General features: G+C 34.3%; 1 long non-coding RNA gene across 1 annotated transcript; it reads right to left on the bottom strand.

The window, feature by feature from the left end:
• Positions 1-290: 290 nt before the first annotated feature.
• Positions 291-2,458, bottom strand: LOC125370847. Its single transcript, XR_007216951.1, has 2 exons — positions 1,363-2,458; positions 291-1,236 (listed from the first exon to the last, which is right to left on the bottom strand). It is a non-coding gene; the product is annotated as an uncharacterized LOC125370847 (long non-coding RNA).
• Positions 2,459-18,124: the final 15,666 nt, after the last annotated feature.

Raw genomic sequence — 18,124 nt, forward strand, 5'->3', positions numbered from 1 at the left:
GGTGTGTATATAGCTATTTTATTTCTTTTATAATGGATTAGCTCTTCTATTCCTCTCAAGTTCCCTGTTCTTATATATATAAACAATTAAACCATTTAAAATTTGTTATCAAAGTTAACGGCAAAGAATTTCTGCTATCTTTCCTTTTGCTGAATCATCACCTAACTATCATTGAGATATGGCTCGATCGAGTCATCTTAGAAAGTGCTTGGATAAGTTGTATATGTGGAAATTTACTTTTGGGAATCTGTCACCCTTTTTTTTTTTTTTTTTTTTGTAACACAGTAGAATAGAACCTCAATGGGGATGATGTTGAGAATTTGATAATTTGTTAGATCAAAGTATACAATAGAATAAACAAAGAATGTCGAGGCTCACAATACTACGTTCAGTGTGATAGAAAGAGTTGTCCGCTATTAGAAGGGTAATGTGACAGCCTGGTCTAGAGAAGCGGTCTGACGAGGGCGGATAGTGAACGCCAGGGTAAAGAAAAGATAGGATGCTTGGACAAGGAGCGGCTTTTGGCAGGCTTCTACGATGGCAACACTTTAAGGTACGGGGTACATGAATGAATCGAATTGCACATTGAAATGGGATGGGGAATAGTTGATAACATATATGTAAAGAGTTAGAACTAATCAAATGAAGCACCTTTTGATTGTTTGGTCTTGTTGTTGTAGGAACTCCAAAGTTAAACGTGCTTGGTTCAGAGAAATTTCAGGATGGGAGACCTCTTAGGAAGTTCTCGAACCCGCCAAAATGAACAATATCTCATGTGAACTGGTTCTGGATCGTTACAGGTAACCACAAGTAGGTGGCCTGCGCAGGAAAGACCATTGCATAAGGTAAGACTCCAGCAAGGCCCGTGGAACATGAGTGTCGGGGGGTTGAAGGATTAAGCTAAGCAGATTATTAAGCTGCTCCTCATATAGTTTTTCATTTCAGTCGCTGAAGAACTCCAATCCCTACTGCTGAAAGGCTAGACATAATAAAGGAATAAGTCCTTGGGGGTCATGGTCATCTCCCCACAAGGAAAATGGAAGGTGTTGGTGGTGTCCCGCCATCTCTTTCTCAGCATTAATAAAAAAAATGTTAGCAAATTACTCTATAAGGATGTTAGCCATATGGTGCAACCCAATGGGCATGGCAAGTTGCATCACATCTAAATGCATGACCATATAGTTGTGCGCAAACTCCAGGTGTTTTAAGGCTTCCCTTGTAGCATAGAGCAGCATCCTAAGGAAGAAAAGAAAAGCTAAATTACTTGTGTAATTATTTAAAAAAATATAACATAATGATAAATAATATAATAAATTACTGATTATTTTTTTATAGGAACAGAAAAGAAGACATAAAAGAAACCTAGATTATGAAAGATTGGGAGATGTGAGTCTTTAGTTCCTGTAACAGATTGCTAGGATCAACAATCTCTTGTGGCGCTTGGTAGCCATCCTGACGGATCTGGGAGGGACCTCAGCTGGAAGCCATCTTGGAAGCAAGAGAAAGGCATATATGTAAAATTTCTAGAGAGAGAAATAAGAATGAAGAAATGGTGAGAAATGAAGAAGCACCCCTACTTATAGGGAGGGGAGGGGGCTTTGGTCCACTTAAAAGCCATAAAATGTGGTTTTGGATGCATCCGACCTTAAAGTCACACATGGGTAATTTTTCTGATCTTGTATGATTTGTATCAATTTTTTAAGTATTCATGCACCTCTTAGGATGTACCTCGTATGGTGATTTTACTAAAAATAAAAACACATTAAAGATATCAGACCTAAAATAAATTAGATGAAACTTTTAAAACTATTGAAATAGGCTAAAAAAAAAAAGATAATCATACTATCTTGCATGTATTTTATTGTCATATGTGTTCGAACTGATAGAATTTCCATATCCTCACTATCACTATACCCACTTTACAAAAATGCATATAGTGAGGGGCATCTGTGAACGCGTGACCTTTATATCCTTTGGATGGCTTAGAAGTACCCATACAGAGGAATCTACAAAAACGGAAGAATCGAAAGTTAGAAGTACCCGTAGTTCCAGAGATAGGGAGCTATCGCGAAAGCAGTCTCCTTGCTGCAAATTGGCCTTGTAGTACCGTAAGACCAATTTGCATTAAGGGGGAGGCTTAATTTATGGCAAACCTTCCCTAGCACAGATCTCCATGTGGTAGCCAAGAGCTTCCGCAAATTGCCTCCTTAGTGTCGTAAATCAGGACTGCAATACTGCAAGCCTGATTTGTGGCAGATGTGTAGATACGGTAAACATCCCACACCTAAAAGTTGCCAAATTTGGAACATTTTTCTAGGCTATAAAAGGAGCTTTTGGGAGGTTCCAAGGCACAAAAGATCCACGAAATTCAAGCGCGTAAAGGTGAACCAGTGATTTTCAACAACAAACCGAGTTATATCGACATTTTTAGTTTTAATTTTAATTTTCTTGTGTTAGTCCAAATTGCCTTATATTTTAAGAATTAAGGAAGAGTATGCTTTACATCTGCCAATTGCCCGGATCTCGTGTAACATAAATTTTAGCTTCTTCGTATATGATTTTGAAGGACTCGATCATACTTTATTTCTTTATTTCTTTTAAGTTAGTAATAGTAGAGACTAGTCAGACCGAGTCATTCTTTTTATTATGCTTAAGAATGTACACATAATTGTAAACTTTTCTTTTCTTTTATTCAATTATGTAATTGTATATTTTTCTTTAAATAATTTAAGTATGTAGTTTTATTTTTCTTTAAAGTTTATTTTGTTTCTTTAAGTCCATTTCATGTTTAGTTATGTTATCCTTTTATTTTAAGCATTTAATGCTGCTTTTCTTTCATTTATTTTTATGATTTGTTTATATTTTTTCTCCTTTTGAAAATCTATGGTTATCCTAGAATCCTATAAAAATTAAGTTAGAGATAACCTCTCAAAAAGCTTTTATTTGAATTTTTCACGTATTCTCCATTCATACTAAATGTAATTCTATTATAAATATTACTAAAGAGTACAATTTTTGGCAATTTTGTTTACTTATTAGTATTGTTCTTTTTTTTCTTTTCAAAATCTAAATCTAGTCCTCAAAACCTCCTCAGTTTTGAGACTAGTTGTTTTATCAAAGTGATAATACATAAATGGAGTCTAAAATTGGGTTTTTCCTAAAAAATATAAGATGGCGACTTTAATACAATGAACTAAATGCAAAAGCTAAGACACGAGATGATAGGTCATCTCTTTAGTGAGACTGCAGTAAAACATGAGCGTTCTAGATTGGATTTCTAGGTAGCGCTCCGGCTACGCCTCACAATATAATAGTGTTGATAACCTAATTTTTTTTTGGATATCTTAGAAACTCACATTTATTAGTTTAAGCTTTCTTGTTTATCTAAGTATGCATATTTCTTTTAAGCATCACGGTTTGTTCTATATCTAATATATAATTTTTTATATGATTTATATCATAAATAGAACAATATCAAAATTAGTGGTTATAGGTATACATGTCATATTAGAAGTCTTGTATTACTCTATTGATCTAACTATATACAACGTCTAGATTTCATATCTATGAAACAATATCAATTTGAGTTATTGTAAATTAAGTACATAGTTGGGACTTTTGCATAATGCTCATAGTGATAATTTAAGCATTCCATATTATGATTTAATCTTTGATATAATACTTTATCAAAACTCAGTCTAAGTTTAATCTTTTGATAATTTTAAAGATTAAGTCTTTGTATTTTATCTATTGCTTAAATATTCATATCAAATATAAAATTTTAAGTAACTTAGATAAAATCAAACATACATCCTATGTATTATTTTAAAATTTTTGGCATATATGTCTTTTAAAAGATAGTTTGATTGTAATATTAATTTAATAAGTTTTATAAGTTACATAACTTGTTTATATTACTTATTTATCTTAATATTAATAATATAGTCCAAATGCGTATTTTAGATTACTTGGATTTTTCTTAATGAAGTTTTGTTTTCTTAATTCATACAACTCTTTGTACGATATTCTAAAAATAGAAAATATTTAATTGAACAAGATAATAATTTTCCAATTCTATTAAATGAAAAATAAGCACAATTGTTCTAGGAAAAGAATGAAACAACACTTATTAAATTCTCAAAATAAAAAACAGAAACTAAGAATAAAACCACACTAATATCAACCATTGTTTTAAAGCAAGTCTAATCATTTCTTTTTAATTAGAAGCATCTACTTGCTTTCTTTCCTACAGAGTATTGAGAAAGACTTTACAGTTTCTCTTCTAATGTCCTTCCTTCCTATAATGGAAATTGATCCCTTTTATTTTTTTATGGTACCATGCTTTTTTGGCTTCAAAGCTATTTTTGGACTTGGGGCCTTTTTTACTCTTTTTTTTATTATACTTATTCTTAGCAGCCTTAGAAGATTCAGTCATGAGAATTGATCCCTTTTACTTTTTTATGGTGCCATGCATAGTTTTGAACATATTAATAAGTTCTTAAAGTGAATCATCCAACTTATTCATATGAAAGTTCACAACAAATCGCGAATAACTATTAGGTAGAGATTTTAGATTAAGTTCATACTTAATTGATGATCCATGAGAAAACTAAGACGCCCCAATATGTTCTATGTATCCTAGCATGTTTAGTCCATGTGCATTCACAGATGCACCTTCGGCTGTCTTCCACGAAACAATTCCCTTAAAGTCTCATATCTTTCAATCCTTGACTACTCATCAAACATTTCCTTCAAATGTAAGATGATGATTTAAGCATCCATATTCTCATATTGTCTTTAAAGTTCAAGAATCATACAGCCTAACAATACACAGACAACTTGGTCATTGTCTTCTTGATACTTTTCATACTCTTTCACTTCCTCCTCCGGTATATCCACAATAGGGATAGGCAACATATATATGTCCTATTTGAGAATTTGGCCCGTTAGCTTGTTGGTATCAAGTATACTTCGCAACTACATATTTTTGACTTACACTTAATAAATTATGTTTCAATTCGTCAACTAGGAAAATATCATCAATGAAAGATTTGCCATCCTTATCAATGGAGCCGATGCCAATTATCTTACTCTTGGCATCATTTCTAAAGGTTACTTTGCCTCCATTATAGTTCTTGACATTCACAAAGAGGCTCTTGTCACCCATCATGTGCCTTGAACATCCACTATCAACATGCCAAAGATTTATGCTTGTGGGTTTAAGACACACCTACAAAAAGAAGTTAATTCACTTGATTTTAGATACCCAAACAAGGTTGGGTCTTTTGTAGTTAGCATTGGAAATTCATCCATGAAAAGATGCATCTTCCTTATTTGGCATTTGACATTGATATGTCAAATTTTTATGCAATAGTGACAAGTGACCTTGGAGTTTTTAAGGCAATTTGAGTTGGTCTTTTTAGCCACTTTTGTTTGAGGTTTGGACCTTATATGATTATTTTCACACATACATGAACAAGATTTTTTAATTTTTAAGTTCTTATACATGAATGCATGCTTTATTCCTTTTGGCTTAGCCTTTGGAACATGTATATATTTTCCTTTCTTTTGAATAGGAGGTCTGATTTGTGTTTTATCTTTTGAAACTCTATTTAAGTTTCTCTCAATTGTTTGTGGTTGAGTTGCCTTGACAAAGATTGTGTTGTAAGTTGTGGAATTTGAAGCTCCATTAAATCGAATTCAATATCTCACAAGAGGGATATTTAAGATACAACTAATATATCGAAAGACTCTTTCCCTTTGTGAATTCTTGAGATTGAGTTCCCATGCTCCTCAATTTCATTTTTCAAAGAATTATTTTCTTTAAAGAGTTTTTTTTTTAAATTTCATCCAATGATTTCTTTAGGTCTTCATTGAAAGTTTTTAAAGAGGCAATTTCCTTCTTTGAAACCTCAAGGTCTTCCTCCAAAGTAGACCACTTGTTTTTGTAAACTTAGTTTTGAAAGCATGGTTTCTAAAAACTCATCCTTATCATCTAACATATCATTACCAAAAGAATGAGAAGATGAACAACAAGAAGAAGAATTGCATGAATGATAAATAGATAATACCTCATGGGAGTCTTCCATGTTGGCCATGGAACAAAGATTGGCCTCTTCTTCTTTTTCACTTTCATTATTAGAGGATAAGGATGCATCACTCCAAGTAGCTTTCAGGCCCTTTTTCTTTTCTTTGTCTCCCTTCTTATTTTTTAAGTATTTGGAACAATTCGACTTGATATGTCATTGCTTTCCACATTCATAGCAAGTGACTTCCTCTTTCTTGTCCTTCCTCATTCTTGATTTGGAAAAGAGTTTCTTACTTGTGAAAGGCTTGTTGCCTCTTCTCCTGTTGGCTTCAAGTATTCTTTTTACATATTTGGTGATTAGAGCCACATCATCACTCTTACTTAGTGCTTCCCCTTGATCTTTATCATTACTTAGGATATCATTTGCTTCTTGAGCTCTTGTGCTAGCCTTGAGTGCTAGGGCTTTCTTCTTCCCACTATCTCTATCAAATTCATCCTTCACAAGAGACATCTTATGGGTTAAAAGCTTGCCTATGAGAACATATGTAGGAATCTTTCTTAGGTCTTCATTTGCTTCTTCAATACTGGCCACTCTAGCACCATATTTATCCAAAGGAAGACTCTTAAGAATTTTATTATTGATATCTACTAGCTCATAATGCTTCCTAAGCTTCCTTATGTTGTTGATGATAGTGAGAAGTCTATTTGTCATATATGACAGACTCATTTGGCTTCATCTTGAACATTTCATACTCAATGACGTGCATTTGGATCTTCCTTGATTTTACTTGCTTTGTGCCTTCATGATAGTTCTTTAAGATGGTCCAAATTTGATGAGTCATAGTGCAATATTGCACTCTCCCACATTCTTCTCTAGAAAAGGAACTCACAAGTATAGTCACTGCTTGCTTATTCTTATAATTATGCTTCTTGTGGGCATCCACCCATTCTTCTCTAGGAAGAATCCTTTCTTCATCATTTTTAGTTTTAGTGGAAGCTTTCCATTCCTTCATCACATAATTCCACACTTCAACGCTATAGGAATCCAAGTAGATTTCCATGTGGAATTTCCAAAAGGCATAGTCGGATCCGTCAAAGAATGGCTTGAGGTGTTGGACTCCTTCATTAGTTGCCATTATATTTACACTCGCAGTAAAGCTTGATAAGAATGAGCAAGCTTTGATACCACTTGCAGTCCCCTATAAAAAGAAGGGGGGTTGAATTGATGACCTCAAATTACAGAATTAAGTAGTTTTGGGTAATACACAAGGATTTAAGAAAGATTAAGGAAGATCTAAAGAGAGATAGGATTAGAGTAGTTGTCACAAAGGTCTATAGTGGTTCAGGAACAATCCTCCTTACATCTACTCCTCAAGATCACATTTGAGTATTTCACTATAATCTTTAAGATTACAACCTTTGGGTTTCACAAGTTCACCCAACAACTTGGTAATTTTCAAGGCTAACACTAACCCTTTTTTTTTAGTGAACTAGTCTCTCACTAAGTCCTTTAACCCTTGAGTATTAATTGTTACACAACAACCAATTTCTTGTATTTTGAATACCTAGGCTCACACTACAACCCTTTACACTTTTAAATGAACAATGAGTTGCAACTCAATACACAATATAAGGAAAGAAATTAGATGTAGAGAGTTGAGAAATAAATTTGAAAGGGTTTTGGTATACCTAAATCACACACTTAGTTATTGAGTCTTTATGAGGGGTATTAATACTCATACCCAGCCTTTTAGAGACATTATAATTGATCCAAAACTCATTAAATGCAAGTTTGATGACTTGGCAAAAAAATTCCTGAAGTCATAAAAAGCACTCCCGAGCTTGACAAGCGCCCTCGCACTTTCTAAAAGGAGACGTTGGGACTCCAACGGCTCTCGAAATATGGCTCTGACTTAGTGGCTGATATCTCAATGGTTACTAACATCGCATTAAATATGAAAACACCCATGCGCCATAATAGTACCCTCGCACCTGCTTTGTCCGCGCTCAAAAGCACCCTCGCGCTTCTCATCGCGGTATCGTCTACCATTGTTGGGACTTCAGTCTCCAATTGAAGAGCCTTTGTGCTTTTTGAATAATTTTTTCATTGACTGCCAAGTGTCTCTCCTTCACTTGAAATTTCGTAAAAGGGCATTCCCAACGGCTATTTACATTTGCCAATCTAAAAAGCATCCCCATGCTTTATATGGCTTTTTATAGTCCTTCCTTGAAAGCTTAAGGATGCTTTTAATTTAATAGGTTTCTTTGATACTCTGTCATTAAGACACAAGGTTAGTAATATTCAATTTGGGTATTAAGATCAAAATAGAGATCAATTGCCTCTTAGGTCAACATAATCCTTCACGAGAGAGAGTGTGGGGATGATGAGAAGTGAATACTAGTTCTAAGCTAGGTTGAATCTTAATTAATCCAATTAATTAAGTATTGATGGCATCCTCCATTAACCCTAGTTGCCCATCATGCTCCATTATATATATATATGGGATTTAACCTAGTCTTTTAACAAGCAAGCCCTTAACTTAATTAATATATGGGCATAGTTATAGGGCCCTCATAGTCGAATATCATAGCCTAATATGTATTAAACTAATTAACTTTTAATTAGGCCGAATGTATATAAGCTTAAGCCTAATCTTAAATCTCATTTTAATATCAACTTTAAGCCTATTTGTGTGTGATCCAAAAGGTTACTAACATGTTGACAATGAATTAAACCATTTTAATTCAATGCTAATTCTCTAATTAACTTAATTCATATTTTATAGATCAAGATTGGCATCTAGTAATGCGTCATGACCACCCAAATATATAGGAAGCATAAGTGCTAACTAACCAACCTTATTGTAAATGATTGTTCAATCCTTTTACTTTCCTTATATCCCAACTAAATCAGAAAGTATGGATTCAAGTGTCAACTCTATATTGATCTAATGATATTTGTTCTATGATACAATGCCATTAACTTGTGAACTTGATCTATGAATCCCAATTCATATGTTCAACTACCTTGCACAAGGATTTGTATAAGTTAATGCACTATCAAGAAACTATAGGATATGGTCCCATGTAATAATTATCTTGGATAATGAATCCTTTGTTGATAACCTTATTATCTCCATATAACTCTTATTATATCCAATTACTATCACTTGAGCATCTCATGGTTAGATGGGCATAAGATAGTATCAAAGTATAATAGTCCTCACATAAGATTAATATTAAGTCTAAGGATCACAGCTTATATAATCATTTACTAAAGTAGTTATCCATAGAAACAAGGTAATGATTTCCATATGGATTACTCTAAAGGGGTCTTATTTAATGTACTTGTTCTTATAATAAGCATCCACATATTTTATCTTAGTATCCTTATACCTCAATCATATATGATCAATTACTTACTTCCAAAGTTAGATGATAAAACCCATTGTGGTAATCTCAAGTGTTTGATCAATATCCATATGATCAAGATCAATACCTTGATCAAACTTCAATTATGAACTAGTTTAGGAATAATACTTTATTATGATGAGAATCTCACAATCATAACCACTTTATGATTTCTTTCACATTGTTTTATGCATTCTACAGAATTCGTATCTATTAGTTTAAGAATACAAGTATAAGAAGAAATATAGATTTGAATAAATGCCTTTTAATAATGGTATGCCAACATAATTTGTATAGATTATCATATGTAAACCAAAATAACACATTGTCTTTAGGACATACAGTAACATGAAGCTGTATATAGACAATATGATGGTTAAATCTGAAATAAAGGATGGGCACTTTCAGGCTCTTAATATGATTCTAGGGTGATTGAAACATATGCCTAAGGCTCAACCCAAAGAAGAACATGTTCGGAATGCCATCAAGGAAGCTTCTAGGGCATATAGTGAGTCAACAAGATATAAAGATCGATCTGGACAAGGTAAAGCCTATTCAGGAAATGCTAGCATCGAAGACATAGAAAGAGGTTAGAGGGTTTCTAGGATGTCTATAGTACATCAGTCGATTCATTTCCAAGCTCACAAAGGTTTGTGATCCTATCTTCAAGCTTTTAAGGAAACACCAACCCATTGTGTGGGATGAATATTGTTAGAAAGTCTTCGACAAGACTAAAGAATACCTAATGATGCTGCTGGTATTGAAACCGCCTAAAGATGGTAATCCGTTGATTCTTTGCTTGGCCTTCGAAGAAGAAGCCATGGGAGCAATGGTGGTTAGTATAGGCCCAATATCTTGGAGCACGTGGTCTAATACCTCAATAAAAAGTTGATGCCGGATAAGTCAGAGTATAAACTTATAGAAAAGACTTGCTTAGCTATGATATGGGCTACGAGAAAATTGAAACACTATTTTCAAACTTATAAGGTTCATGGAATCTTAAAGATAGACCTGTTAAGGTACCTGTTTGAAACTCTATCTCTCATCGGAAATTTGGCTAAATGGTTAGTGCTTATAACGGTATTCGACATCAAGTACATCACCAAGAAGGTAGTCAAGGGAAGAGATGTAGCAGTATTCTTAACACATAATGCAATCGAATGAGATGACCCTTAGGATTTGGAATTTTCTGATAAGAATCTAGGGGCAATCGAGATCTAAGAATGGAAGATGTACTTTGATAGAATGGTAAATGAAGAGGTAAAGGGTTAGGAGTAGTTCTGATTATGCTTGAGGGAGAGATATTGTCAAAGGTCAAATGATTGGACTTTAAGGTAATAAATAACATAGCAAGGCATGAGGCATGTTTATATGGATTAGAAGCAGCTATGGTAGACAGAACAAAGCAGTTGATGGTTTTTAGGGACTCTATATTAGTAATTTAGCAATAAAAGAATGTGAAGTGAAAGAAGAGAGATTGAAACCATATGTTAACTATCTAAGGACATTAGTTTGCAACTTCTCCAAGTGTTCATCTATACACTTTCCTAAAGATGAGAACTAGATGGTAGATGTATTGGCTACTCTTTCGTCAATGTGGGACAACCTCGCAGAGCTCCCAATGAAGCCCTTGATAATTATGAAGTCTAGAGTGCCTTCTTATTATAGAGAATGGATAATAGAAGTTCATATGGGGTTGAAGGAAAAACCTTGGTTTTATGACTTGTAGAAATTTGTAGAAAGTAGGGAGTATCTAGAAGAGACGTCTGTAAGGGATAGGTATGCACTGCGAATCCAAGCCAAGAACTAAGTCAGCCACGATAGGGTATTTTATAGAAGGATGACTTCTGGTGTCCAGTTCAGATGTCTGACTAAAGGGGAAGTACAATTAGTAATGGCAAAAATGCATAAAAGGGTGTGCGAGCTCATATGAACAGTATAGTATTGATCAGGAACATTATGCGTCAAGGTTACTATTGGTTAACAATGGAGAAAGATTGCATAGCTTTAGTAAGAAAATATCATGAGTGCCAACTATAAAGCAACCTGAGTCATTTACCTCCGACTGAACTTCATAATCTGATGTCTTCTTAGCCTTTTTTAGCTTAGGAATTGATATTATTGGAGAGATAATGCCTCCTTTGAACAATCATAGGTACATAGTCGTGGCAATCAACTACTTCTTTAAATTATTTTAGGCTGAATCATTCACTATTGTGGTGGAAAAACAAATGGCTAGATTTATAGGAAGGAACCTGATTTGTAGATACGAGGTCCTGCATCACATTGTGACATACAATGGCGTGTAGTTTATGGTTGAGACATTAGATCTACTAGCAGAGTACAAGATCAAACATCACAGGTCTTATCCATACAAGCCTTAGGCGGTCGGTGTAGTGAAAGCAGCCAACAAGTACCTAAATAAGATACTCTCGAAGATGTTGTGGAATCATAAGGATTGGTCATTTCGGTTACTAATTTAGAGCAAAGAGCCTTAGAATTCTTGGAACAATGGTATAAAAGGCATTAAACATAAAAGTTACAATCTAATAGTAATTAGAAGTGGAGGTTAATAAACTTGATATAGAAACCATAAAGGATTTTAAATTTTTATTTTCTTTGGAGAATAAAGAGAAATCTGTCTCTTAAAAAATTAATCTCAATAATCATGTGAGGCACTAGTTTTGCTTACATATGTATTTATAAGATTTGTAAAGTAACTTTAACATTTAAAGTTAATAAATAAAAGTAAAACTTATAAACTAAATAGCACTTAATACCATAAGTTAACAAAAATCTAAAATCCTTTACCATTTATATATCAAGTTTAATAACCTCCACTACTAATTACAAGGACAAGATTGTGGACGTGGACATGGACATGGTTGCGTAAGAGGAAGAGATAAACCAAACTCTTGTAAAGTAATTTGTTATGATTTCATTCTCCTTCATCAGGAATGCTTCAAACTCAGCTCTTAGAGTTTAAAGACAAACAATCTTAATTTTATCAACTCCCATAGCTAAGTTTTGAAGAGTCTCCCAAGCTTTCTTGGACATGGTATCAGAGCCATACAAGTGAACAAGAAATATGGCATCAAGGGGAGGCTCTCTTTGTATCTTTCTACTTCACATTTGGCATTCTTCTTGGCTTTATATACCCATTTAACTCCAATGGGTTGATGACCACTTGGTAGAGAAACAAGTTCCCAAGTGTCATTTTTCTTGATTGCATGGATCTTCTGGTTCATGGCTTCAATCCATTTCTAATCCTTGCTAGCTTTTTCATAACTCAATCGTTCAATATCCACAAGTAAACATGGTAAATTTAAATCCTTTAACCTTTCAATTTCATCATAAAGATTTGCAAGACTCTGATATCTTCTTGGTCCTTCACTCGAGCTTTATCCTGGTGAAGATGATGATGATGATGCTTGGAAAACTAGAGTCAGAGAAGTTGGTGGAGTAACTTCTCCTTGGACTTCTTGAATGTCTAATTCTTCATCATCAAAGTAAGGAAGGAAAGCATAAGATTCTTCTTGGTGTGCACTCCAATCCCATGACTCTTTCTCATTGAACTCAACATCTCTGTTAATCATAATCTTTCTATTGCTTGGATTGAATAACTTATAGCCCTTTGAATTCTTCGCATAGCCGATGAAAACAAACTTCTTACTTTTGTCATCAAAAGCTTTGATCTTTCTTGATATGGTGCATGTACATAAGCAATGGATTCAAAGAAATGCGCGATGATGAACTAGATTTCAGCTTAGACTTCGCTTCTTGGGTCACATCCTTCAAACTTCAAGTTGGAGAACGATTAGAAAGATACATTACACACACCACTGCTTCAACCCAAAATTCCTTTGGCATTTTCTTTTCAACATAGTTTTTACCATATTTAAAATTGTCTAGTTTCTTTTTTCTGCAACTCCATTTTGTTGAAGGGACCTAGGAACTATCAAAAGATTACAAATTCTATACAGCTCACAGAAACTTCTGAATTCATTAGACGTAAATTCTCCACCCCTATTAGATCTTAAGGCTTTAATCTGATAACCACTCTCATTTTCAACAATTGCTTTAAACTCCTTAAAAGCATCAAAAGTCTCAGATTTATACTTTAAGAAATAAACCTAAGTCTTTTTGCTATAATCATCAATAAATAACACAAAATAAGAGCTTTTACTAAGTAATTGAGGTTTAATAGGACCACAAACATCTACTTGAACAAGTTAAAGCGGCTCAATAGCTCTTGACATACATTGCTTTAGGAAGCTCTTCCTTGAATGCTTGCCAAGCAAACATGCTTCACACAATTGATCGGGGTGATCAATTCTTAGAATATCTTTAATCATACCCTTGTCTCCCAATGCTTTTCGAACGAAATAGCTCCCTTGATTATAGAATTTAATAATGTATTTCCTGAGGAGTTACTAGATGGTTTACCACCTCTACGTGACATACAACATCATATAGATTTGGAACCAAGTGCAGATTTACCTATTAGGCCACATTACAGGATGAGTCCTAGGGAATATAGGAAATGCACATGCAAGTTAAGGAGCTTCCAGCTAAAGGAAATATTAGAGAAAGTATGCGCCTATGTGTTGTACCAACTCTCTTAACACTAAAGAAAGATGGTTCTTGGTGTATGTGTGTAGATAGAAGAGTTGTCAATAAAGTTATTGTTAGTTACAAGTTTCCTATTCCATGCCTGGATGATTTACTTGATCAGATTAGTGGTGAAATTATGTTTACTAAACTAGATTTAAAGAGTGGGTATTATCAAATTTGTGTTAGGCCTGGGGATGAGTGGAAAATAACTTTTAAAACACGTGAGGGGTTGTATGAGTGGTTGGTGATGCCTTTTGGATTGTTTAATGCCCTTAGTACATTTATGCGTGTTATGAATCAGTTATTAAGCCCTTTCATTGGTAGCTTTATTGTAGTTTACTTTGATGATATTTTAATCTATAGCGCTAACCCTGAAGATCATCTTCATCATGTGATGGAGGTTTTGAGTGAGCTTTACTGGAAGAAATTTTATGGAGTAGTGAAGAAGTGTGTATTGATGACTCCTAAGGTGTTGTTTTTAGGGTATGTGGTTTCTGGAGAAGGATTGCAGGTTGATGAAGCTAAGGTTGAAGTACTAAAGTAGTGGCCTAGACTAAATACCATTACTGAAGTGAGGGGTTTCCATGGTCTTGCTTCTTTTTACAGGCGGTTCATCCCTCATTTCAGTAGTATTATGGCACCTATCACCGATTGCATGAAGGGTAACATGTTTGAGTGGACAGATGAAGCATAATTAGCTTTTTAGTTAATTAAAGAACACTTAACCACTGCGCCAATATTAGTGTTGCCGAATTTTTCACAACCATTTGAGTTGCATACAAATGCTTCAAATGTAGGAATTATGGCAGTGTTAAGTCAATGCAGTAGTCCTATGGCATTTTTTAGTGAGGAACTATCAGGCGATAAGCTCAAATACAGTAACTATAATGTTGCATTTTTATGTAGTAGTGCAGGCTGTAAAGCATTGGCACCATTATCTATTTCATAAGGAGTTCATATTGTATATTGAACATGATTCTTTGAGGCATTTACATGGCCAAAATAAGGTGTCTTCTAGGCATGCATGATGGGTTGCTAGTTTGGAGAGGTTTACTTATGTGGTAAAACATGAGGCAGAGATCACTAATAGAGATGCAAATGCTTTAAGTCATAGAAGCAGCTTGCTGGTTAGAATGAGAGTTGAGGTACCTAGCTTTGACTCTTTTCATAATTTACTTGCTATTGATCCTATTTCTCTATGGTTTTGCAATACATACGAGCTAGAAAGAGAACATGTTTCTTGTTGCATGATGGGTATCTTTTTAGAGGGATCAACTTTGTATTCCAAATTGTAGCTTGTGTTTGCAAATAATCAGAGAATTGCATCATGAAGGACATGTTATGACAAAATCTCATACAGTTCAGTTCAGTTTGCCACCTGGCTTAGAATTTGTAGTGTAGGTAGTAAAGTAGCGCAGATGTGAGTGTAGCCAAGTATCTAAATGATTTAACTACTACTAATGTTGGCTGTATATGCCTTTACTTAGTCCCTTCAAATTTTGGATAAATGTCAGTATGTATTTTGTGTTGGGATTACCACGTACCCAGCAAGGTAATGATTCCATATTTGTTGTGGTTGATCATTTCTCTAAGATGGTTCGTTTCATTCCTTACAAGAAAACTACATATGCTGTTAATGTAGCACAATTATTCTTCTGTGAGGTGTATCATCTACATGGTTGCCTACATTTATTGTTTCTGATAGAGACACTAGGTCTCTTAGTCACTTTTGGCACAACTTGTGGAAGATGGTCAATACACAGTTAAATTTTAGTAGTGCATATCATTCTAAAACGGATGGTAACTGAGGTTGTTAACAAGTCTCTTGGCAATCTACTGCGTTGTTTGGTTGGAGAACATGTCACGAGTTAGGATTAAAAACTATGTCGGGCGGAGTTTGCTCATAATTATGCTGTTAACCAGAGTACATGTTTCAGTCCTTTTTAGGTGGTTTATTTGGGGCAACCTAGAGGTTCACTTGACTTGATAGCTTTACCGAGCAAAATAAAGATTTATGGCAAAGCAACAAATTTTATGGATAGTTTGTAGGGTATTTATAAGACAGTATAAGAGAATTTATCCTTAGCCCATTCTCACTATAAGCAACATGCAAATCAGAAATGCAGGCATGTGGAATTTAAGGTGGGTGATTTTCTATGGGCAGTTCTGACTAGGGATCGCTTCCCAGCTGGAGATTATAACAAGTTCTCGACAAAGAAGATTGGCCCTGTGGAGATTGTTGAGAAAATCAACCCCAATGCTTATCGTCTTGAGCTACCTAGTCATATTCGCACTGTAGATGTGTTTAATGTGAAGCATTTAATTCCCTTCTACAATGATTTTTCAAATGATGATGCAGCTCATAATTCGAGGGTGAATTTTGTCTACCCCGAAAGGACTGATGCAGAGCAAAAAGCCTTAGAATTTTTAGAGCAATAGGATAAAAGGCATCAAACATAAAAGGTATAATCTAATAGTAATTAGTAATGGAGGTTATTAAACTTGATATAGAAACCGTAAAGGATTTTAAATTTTTGTTAAGTTAACTTATGGTATTAAGTGTTATTTAGTTTATAAGTTTTACTTTTATTTATAAAATTTAAATGTTAAAGTTACTTTATAAATCTTATAAATACATATGTAACCAAAACTAATGTATCAAATGATTATTGAGATTAACAAAAATTCTTAAAGAGATAGATTTCTCTTTATTCTATAATTTTTGGTATTCTTTTGAATCAACGAATTTTGATGCCTATTTATTTGGTATTTGCGTGTGAATAAAAAAACTAATAAAAGGTTGGATTTCAATTTTCCGTGATATCCTTTTCATTAAAGCTTCTGCTACGTCAGTTACCTTTTGCACTCTAGGGATATCAAAAAATTGAATGGACGTTGATAGGACAGACTCCATACTTTATGGTTTATGCGATTGAAAAATCTTGTCGGTCAATCTAGAATTGAAGTCTTTGAGGGTTGTGCTAAAGGCTGAAATACTAGAATATTAGTGGGTTGAGCAGAGATACCGGCAATTGGCTTTGATCGATGAAAATAGCATGAAAGCCTTATATCACATGCAGCTGCACCAAAAGCAGATAGTTAGGATGTTCAACAAGAAAGTGAAACTGGGAAAGAATAGAGTTGGTGACTTAGTGTTGAAGCACAAAAGATCTACTGCATTTGCTCTAAGAGGAAAGTTCAAGCCTAATTAGAAGGGTCTTTACTTAGTTCTCGACAAATTAACCTGGATCATTTGAAGAAATACTATGTATAATAAATAAATAAAAAATAGTAAACAATAGAAAAGATGGCATGTTGATCAGAAAATCTAAAAAGGCTGGTCAGGCAAAAATTAAGGAAAATAGAGAAAATGTTTAGCTTCAAAATCTAAAAGGACTAGTTGATAATAGGAGTTGTATCATGAGAAATTAAAATATACCCATTTGGATCTTTACTAAATGAATAAGTTGTTTAGAATTTTTATCAATCATAAATATGCATGTTTGATACTTTATGCACTATTAAAAAAAAGACTAAACTAAATTCTAAGTAAAATAAAAAAGATCTAAAAATAAAAGTATTCTTCATTTCCTTCTTTTTGCAACTGCATCCCTAGATTTAGCAGCTAGCTCTCAAGTTCTCTTGAATCTTGCAAATCCCGCTGCAGTGGTAGCGTGAAGTTGAAGCCAAGCTTTGAAGTTATCATATGTGGTTAGCTCACCTTCAGCCTCTCAAATTTTATCTAGTCTTGCCTCGGTGGGAACCCTCAAATTTTGGATGGGAATTCCAAGATCAATTGCTTTTCCCATATTGGCGATAAAGACTCAAAGGTGCATAGAAATTAGATGCTCGTAAATTGGGTAAGAGAACTCAGTCGCCATATACCAAGCATGTGACAAGCTTGATTCTCCATCAAGGACAGGTCCAATAGATGAGTGTGTCTGGAATGCCTTTCATCCAAGAAGTCCAGCCCTCATAACCTCGAGAGGTAGCAATTAAGCGAACTTACACATGCTTCAACTCATACTTGTCAATGTCCCTTGGGATGGTCAATATTTGAAACTTCTCGTG

The sequence above is a fragment of the Ricinus communis genome, chromosome 8, assembly GCF_019578655.1.
Source record: "Ricinus communis isolate WT05 ecotype wild-type chromosome 8, ASM1957865v1, whole genome shotgun sequence".
NCBI lineage: Eukaryota > Viridiplantae > Streptophyta > Magnoliopsida > Malpighiales > Euphorbiaceae > Ricinus > Ricinus communis.